At 43.4% G+C, this 8842-nt stretch overlaps 1 pseudogene; it reads right to left on the bottom strand.

Annotated features, from left to right (window-relative positions):
- Positions 1–2059: 2059 nt before the first annotated feature.
- On the bottom strand, positions 2060–3196 carry LOC147418059 (uncharacterized; annotated as a pseudogene).
- Between the last annotated feature and the right edge of the window lie 5646 nt (positions 3197–8842).

The following is an 8842-nucleotide window of genomic DNA, read 5'->3' on the forward strand; positions in this document are numbered from 1 at the left end:
TGGAGATACATCATGTCTACATGGTCATCCACTCTCCATGGGCAAGCTAATGTCTGTCTACGTGCTGCATCAAAAGATCAACAAAAGCATTGTACCTCCAAGAGGTATGTTAGCAACAAGATAAAATAACAAAAGTAACAGAATAATAAAATAAAACATCTAAGCTAGGGTCCAAAACCTGGATATCCAGAGGGAAAAAAACCCAAAAGGAAAAAAAGTGCCTCTGGTATATGCACATAAATCTAGTGCACATATCAATGTGTACAAATCTGAAATCTCGTGCAACTAGGAGTCAAGAGAGAGCTCTCACCATGAAGCATGATCTGCAATCTCTTAGCTCAATCTCTAATAGTGAAGGGCTGGCTAACACCTAGGTCCATATGTAAAGTCTGCTCAACAACACAAGGAATGGGTGTAGGGGGGGCCTTAGCCTCTACTCGAATAGTCTGTGGAAGACTCTTCGGTAGCCAAATCTTCAATGCTCGCGCTCTAGTAGGGATGTCAGTCTGAGCTCTCCTAGAGTGTCTACGTGTGCATCTAGCTCTAGGACATACTATCTGCTGTGAAGGTACCGACCTCTCTAGGGGTAGTCTCATCTCTCGACATCTGGCTCGTGGAGGTCTCGCTCTAGGGTATGATCTTGTATGTGCTGGGTGTGCTACTGCTCGTGGTCTAGGTACCCAAACATGTCTTTGTCCCTCAAAGTAATCATGTGCCTCAAGTGACCGTCTAGATGTGAGCCAACCATGTGAAAGTCCGTCGTCGGTCGTATGGCTCTTTAGAAATATGATCCTGTCATCACAAGGTAAAAATCTAGCATGTATCTCTTCATGGGGAACAAATACCTGTTGGGTTGTCCTGGAAGCTCTACGTGGGGAGCTACGTGCCCGATCTATTGTGTGTCGCTCCTCAGTGGCACTACTCATCGTCGCAGAGCCTCTGCCTAGAGAAGGCTCTAGACATGGCTGAGATGCTTGTGTACGTGGTCTCCAAAAAAGTCTAGCAGGTGCTATCATATCCCTGCATAGGGTGTCAGTAAAGGTCACTCTAGTTCGTGTACATCCATGTATCTGTGGTGTAACCTCCATCTCTGTGGTGTCAGTAATATGGTCTCTAGGAACCTGATCTGAAAAGTACGGCTCATGGCTGGTCTCCGCTCAATCGGGTGATCTGATCGTGAATCGGCACTCGTAGATGGCACTAGGGCAACATCTATATGTGGTGGCTTCTCTCTCTGTGACTCACTAGCTATGACACCGCTATGCAAGCTAAAAGAGTGGGATAGCGATGCTGTCGGCTCTGCATCTTCTCTCATAGGGGGATCTACTCTCGTAGATGGCTCTAGCTTGACAACTATCTCTAAGGGCCTCTGTGAGGTCGACAGATCTAAACAAGGATGCTCAAGGGCAGCTAGAATCTGTGGAGTGGTGTCATCTATAACAAATCCATCGGAGTCACGCACTCTATGACTCTGTGAGATCTCTCGCTATGTGCTGGAAGTCTCGTGGATAAGTGTGGTAGGTGGTGTAACAATACTCTGACTGGGCTCTAGTCTTAGGGGCTCTACCTGTGGTGGCAGGCTAGGTGATGGTGCTATCTCTCGTGGCACACTATCTTCCTCATCTGGCATCTCCCAAGGTGGTAGAATATGACGTGACAAAAGAAGCAAAGGAGGTGATCTCTCTAGTGGTGTCTCTCGAGGACTCGGAGCTCTCGATAGCTGTGGAGCTAGCATGGTCATCGTGGGTAAACATAAATCATCATGTCTAAGTTGAGGGGAGTAGGGTAGACCTATAGTCAAAACATATACTGCATGATCGGCATCCCTATAAACTCGCTCACATGGATCTTCTATCAAATATGCAAGAAGGTGGGCTGAAGGATCTCTAGATCCACCACTCAGCAGGCGTTTGTACCTACGACCAAGCTCATCTAGATAGGTCACGGTATGCTCAACTCTCTAAAGCTCCACTAGCCTAGGATGTGTCTGTGTGTCTAGGCTGTCATTTGGGTGTGCTCGCTCAATGTCATCAAAATCAAGGGTCTCAATCAAGAGATACTACTCTCTGAGCTCATCAATAAAAAGTGCTCTATCGGCTTGTGGGTAGGCTCTTACAATCTGCCTAAGTGTAGACATCATCCGCTGCGGGGTGGATAGCCTCAGAAAGGGGTGATCATAAGTGTCAACATAATATGCAACCCCTCGTGGAGATCGGCCTACTATATGCAAGATCTGACCGTCTATATCTCTCATGCTATCCCTAGTCTCTCTAGTCTCGGACAATATCTGAAGGGTGGGGGTCAGTGGTCTAGGGGCACTCATATCTACAATGGGTGATCTATCGGGCCCTACCTCTGGTGCTCTCAACTGGGGTGATGTGGTCGTCATAGACTCTCTCATATGCTCTCTAATCTGTGTCATCAAAGGCTGGCATGGGTCTCTAGATGGTGCAAGGTGTCGAGGTTGAGACTCTCTAAAGTACATGTCTCGAAGGCTCTGGGTCTCTATCTGTGGCTCACTCTGAGTGGTATGCAAAGTGCTAGCAATCATCGTGTACATCGCTCTAGACTCGTGATAGCTCAAAACGCTTGGTGGAAAATCAAGTCTAGGTGAGGAGAATCCTGGCGGTGGTTTCCTCAGTGATGTGGGTGGTGGCACTGCGTCTAAATGAGGTGAGGCACTCCTACTCAAAGTAGGGCGCTGGGTCGGTCGAGGATCGTATAGCAATCCACAAGTCAAAAAGTAAAGCTCAGTGCCTGTGGTGCTCATGTAGCATCTGTCTTTAATCTCACCAACTAGTGTCACAACATCTGTGGATAGGCGTCTACTAGAAGTGCGGCACTCTAATCGATATATGCGCTGAGCACTATCTATATAGATCACTCGAGGACCTACCCGCTGTAATGTAACCTGCACGGGATGGTCGAAGGCCTCAAGTCAATCATCTGCGTGCACTAGCTCTATCTCCTCTAGCCTAATCAAATGGTCGACCACATACGTGGCGTGATAGTCATCTCTAAATGTGCCATCCCGCGTGTCGTCAGGAAGGACTCGCACCACGTGGAGGGTCTGTGTGGGGCCAAAGGAGGCGTGACACTCGACAAAGAAATGTCCATATGTGTCGGTGTAAAAGGGCCGGCCTCTGTGCTCGCCTACAAGTGTGAGAAATGTGTACTCAGAGCACGAAGTGGTCATGGCCATCATATGTGCACTCTCGGCGTGTGATAGGCCTCTAAACCTCGTCAACTCGTCGAATGTAGACTAAAATCAAAATCTGCACTATATCGAGGTTTATGCATACAATCGGGCTCAAATCTAGCAAAATATGGCAAAACCTAACTCTCGGACGTGTTTGCTCTGAATGTGTCTAATCGTGTTTACATGCGCGCGAGCGTCGAGTGTGTGGGGCGTGTGATGCGTGTGGAATATGTGTGAGAAACAAACAAAGAAAGAAAAAAAATCGTTTTATTTTATTTTTTAAGGCGTGTGTGTGTGTGTAAATGCGCGTGAGAGAAAGAGACAAAAAGAGAAAATCAAGGGAGTGTTGAATGGAGATCTTTTGTGTGGATGAGTGAAAGTAGGCAAAGAGACAAAATGAGAAAATCAAAGAGTGATTAAGGGAAAGAGACAAAGAGAGAAAGTCAAGGAATATTTAAGTGGGGGATCTTTTGTGTGTGTGTGTGTGTGTGTGTGTGTGTGTGTGTGTGTGTGAGTGAGCGAAAGAAACAAAGAGAAAATCAAGGAATATTTAAAGAGGGGCGGTTTTTGTGTACGTTTTTTTTTAATAGTTTTTTTTTTTGGACGTGTTTGTGTGTGTGTGTGTGAATCCGAGAGAGAGAAAGTAAGAAAAATGAAGAGGAGTGTATGTTTGTGTATGTGTGTGTGTGTGTTTAACACATCAATTGCCAATCAAACCAAGACCCGTTTTAACCTCTTTTTTGTCCATTTTTGGCCCAAAAATTAGCGCAATTGGTGGTTTAATTAGAAAATTTATACGCATACACTTGTTTATCACTAATCCAACATCACAATACAATCATAAACACTCCAATTTGCCACTTGCAATTAGTTTAATTATTTGTATACACAAGCACAATTAAGCCTAAAATGCACCAATTAATCACACACAATTTTACCGAAATTTGGACAACAGTTTTGTGCAAAATTGGCAATCGAAAACCATAAACCATATCAACATAATGACCATAATCAATCAACGGTTTTGCATCAAACACATTAGCATCAAAATTGCCAAAAAACAAGCACCAATTTGTACACATTTGCCCTCATGTTGGCATACACTAGTGCACATAGATTTGCACCGATTAAGTGCACCTAATCAATTCTCAAACCTGCACTTTAATTTCATATTTTAAAGTGGGTTAATGCACTCACATTACAACAAGAATTGCGTCGATTTCCCCAGTCCAATTGACGATTACACACGTGTGTGTGTGTGTGTGTGTGTGTGTGTGTGTGTGTGTAGGCAACCGCTTCACCGCATCTCCACCTACAAGCACCAATTACAAAGCATCATGTCTAGCATCATTTTTCTTCAAATCAAATACATAATCATGAAGGCAAAACATCCAATTAAAGATTCATTCATGTGCAACACCAGAAACACACAAGATTAGTGTGTAATTAGACATCAAAATTAGCATAAATCACACATAATTACACACTTTCTAATCACTCAAATCATGCAAAATTGATGAAATTTCAACCCGTAAGAGTGATGCACAAGCCTCTAGTTAAACACATAAACATGTAAAACACTCCAATTGTTAGCGGATTAGTAGTAAATTAGTGATCCATTAGTGAAAATGAAGAGAAAACATGAAAATTACACACAACTTTTTTAACAAAATTTCATCACAAATCAACCATTCACCATCACCAATACCTAATCCTAATGAAAATTAGAAACTCAAACCATCACACAGGTGATCCTCTACCTTAGGTGCTCGATCCCCGGCAACGGCGCTAATGTTGGTGGTCATAGCACACCGCACAACCCACCGACATAATGTCAATCTGGTGGATTGAAACCCGGCTAGTGCATGGAGGCATGGATGCACCTAATGTGAAGGAATGAGGCCTCTAGGAAGAGGGGTAAAGCAAGAGAGGAGAAGAGGGAAAGCCAATGAAGCAAGATCTATGCACACACACTCTCAATCTACACTCTAACTCTCTAATCATGCAGACAATGGTGTATCCCTTTTCTCTAATCTCAAGCACACACACTCTAATCACACATTAAGCATACACAAAGAAGCCTAATGAGAGAAATGTATGCAGCCCACGTACACACACACTCTAATCTAGCACACATGTGAAGCAAGAATGCTCAAACAAGAGTGAAAACTTGAGAGAGAAGAGAAGATTAACACTAATCATACACCATTAACACACATAAGCTTGAAAGACAAGAGAAAGTAGAGAGAACTTAACTTCCATTAATCCCAATGACTACTACATATAATGTGGAAGATCCAAGCTCCATAGCCACTCCTCTTCTTCTTCTCCACACTCCCTCACACTCTCTTCTCTAAGAATGCCCTTTCACATCTTGTGAATTGACTTATATACAAGGGCTTTTTAAAAATGGGTGGCCGGCCAAAAAATGTATAACATGCTGCAGGTATCTAGGCTCATCTAATCATCAATGTACAACATGCTGCAGGTATCTAGGCTCATCTAATCATCAATGTACAACTTGGAACCCACTGTGGAGCCCGTAAATACAAAAAAATATATGCATACACATATGTGTGCACACCTATGGAAGCATAATGCATGTCGTTGACGCTCGCCCGTCAACATTAACCCTAAACCATGAGCGTCATAGTATTTTTTTTGTTACTTGTAGGCATGGCCATCCTACACCTACCCTTCTCAGGTTCCTCTATGGGTCGTAGATCTTGACTTACAGTGGGCTATCTCTTTACGAGAGCAGTACCTGTGTCCGACGGAGGATTTATTTGGCCGCAACACTCCAGAACAGCTTGCAATATACGACATTTCTCCGCAGACTACACCATGGGGGAGTCAGGGAGGGAGTCCTTACCTACAGAACCTCACACTGACGGCACCTCCCTCTACTCTCCCTTCCTATCATCCTACTCCTATTCCATCGCAGGGTCCTACTCCCCTTGCATATCATGCTCCTACTCCCCTTGCATCGCACGACACTACTCCCATGGCATCACAGGGTCCTACGCCACTCCATTCCACTTTCGCTTCGCCAGAACATCCTCTCCGGGCTTCATCTGGCAGCATGTGTCGACGCTCATCTCAGGGTAGCGAGCGCCGTGAGAGATGAAGTGGCGGTGGATCTTGTGGTTTTGCATGTTTTGGTAGTGGCAAGGGAACGAAGTCTCCACTTTCAGAGCGTGCAGCCCCTGATGCAGAGGACAAGGATACTGACGCACCCGTGCCAGACACGGATGGGTGCTACTACATGGTTAAATATAGTGGGGAGGTGGATTTCAGCATAGCACAGGGCAGGGCATTTCGACGTCATCTATAAATTCTTATACATTCAATGTATAAGAACTGTTTTATAAAGTTGAGAGACCAACTATCCGATTATGCACGGTACATTGAGGACACTCTGTTAGCTAGATTTCCAAACGCCCCCGATCAACGTTTTTCACAACAATGGTTGGAGGGCTACATAAAGACATTTCTAACAGACAAGCAGTCTAGTGTGCGACGTGCAACAGCCAACCAGGTTATAGATCCAGATAGGAGTTACCGCAGTGGCAACATGGTAGATGCGGAGTGGGAGTGGGAAATTCAAGAGAAGAGCGATCAAGCTATGGTGGGCTCATCATACAGACAATAACATGAGGCTCGCGCAAGACAAACTCCCACGCACTATGTCTCAGGAGGCAAGGGAGCTTGGAAGCATAAATATGTAAGATTAGTTGAATTATAACGTCGATCAGTGATTATAAAGATTGTAGTTGATGATTTGGTATTGTTATTGCTAACTTAGAAAAATATCACTCTCTCTCGACCAACCAAAGAAATGGTCAAGTATCGGGAGCGACATACAAAATTTGATACTTGGTGATGGTTGTTCGAAAACAACCACATCTCTCGCGAGCAATTCGAAGCGGCGGTTGGACCACTACAAGCGATAAATTTAAACAAGTAACTTTGTATCAATTGTTTTGAGCTGATAATTGTTTAATTTGGTTTGGATTTATGTAGCGTCAGAGTGATCCAACATACGTGCCTCTGGACGACGATGAGATAGAGGAGGATTAGATAGAAAAATGTTTTGTCAAAACTTTCGTAAAGTCCCAATGTGGCACAATGTATATACAGCTATTTACTTTTTATTGTAACTTTTTTAAAGAGTTGATCTTCTACATTTTTAATTGTCAAGGTAAAATAAATTCAATTTCAATTCTTTGGTATTTTTTATACTCTTCCAAAAAAAAATTGATGTTTTATTGTTTTGTGCAAGTCAAAAATAAAGGTGCTTATTTGGGTCACCCAAAATTGGGTGGCCCAAATGAGCACCTTTATTTTTGAATTAGCATGTAGCGGCAATATGCGCGGTAATAAATGCGGCAATTGACGCGGTAATACCTATGGGTATATTGCTGCGACTATTACCGCGCTTATTGCTGAGAAACCACTACCGCGTGCATAGCCGCGGTTATTGCCACCCCCACAAAGTTTTCTCTCTCCTTTTTCTTTTGTTGTTCCGTGGCAATGTAAGCGGTTATAGACAACTACTCCTATAGTGAACTATGGCATCTAGAAAAAAACCCTTCGCTCGGCATATGTTGAGAGTATTCCAGAGCTTAATTTCCACAACCATGTTGGGCGATCAATGCGTCCCAAGAGACAAAATTCTAGCCATATTTTCCGTACATGGCGCGAAAAAAGCACAACTAGCAATACATGATTTTTCAATAGCCCTTGTATAGTCCCATAAGCCTTGAAGGCGCAAGCATGGGTTATTGAATCTAGAAAGAGACCTACACATAGCATTTGCTGAAAATAGCCTAGAGTTTTCTTGCCACAACCATGGTGGGCATATCCTTCTCTAACTGAATCAGTAGGTGCTATGCTTATGGAGAGGAAAAAACTAGACAACAATGAGAACATAATTTCTAGGTACAGTGCTACAAAAAGTAAAAAACCAAAGAGTATTCTTGCTACAATTTCCTACATGGATCTACCTCCATTATTAGCCTACGTACGATGCTGAAAAAAGGATCAGAAAACAACAAACAACATCTCTAATATCAAAGCTGCCATCAATAATAGCACTATAGCCATTAATAGTAGTAATATAAGCTTATCCTCTGCTACCTCCATGCCCAAGTCAAGAATATTGGTTGTTTACAATGATGAAGAGGATGAGAACAATGACTCTAGCTAGCTCTCACGGTGGCAGAGCCAGCCGTCTCTCGCAGCAATTGTCCTCCTTACAACACTAGGGTCTCAAGGCCATCTCTATGAGTTGTGCAGGTTCTCTCTTTGTAGGTATGTTCCCTGTCTCATCATGCTATGCAAAGGGCTGAAAACTAAGGGAAGGATCAATGAAGGGTCAACCAGGGGCTGATCAAGGTGGGTGCCGAAACAAGTAGGTTGGACTAAGAGACCCACGCCACATTTGGCATACATATCGACTAAAGCATCAACAACCACAACATGTTTCTCCGCTCTTATGAATGGGTTTTTTTTTGTGCTTTGTATATTTGGTGTTTGTAGCTCTAGTCAATATTTCATCATTAACAAATAAACAAATCGATGCACTATGTGCACACACGCTTGTGCCCAAAGATCAAAATAAAAAAAGAAAGAAAAAAGGTC

The sequence above is a fragment of the Adiantum capillus-veneris genome, chromosome 30 (genome assembly GCF_014529385.1).
Source record: "Adiantum capillus-veneris isolate H3 chromosome 30, ASM1452938v2, whole genome shotgun sequence".
NCBI lineage: Eukaryota > Viridiplantae > Streptophyta > Polypodiopsida > Polypodiales > Pteridaceae > Adiantum > Adiantum capillus-veneris.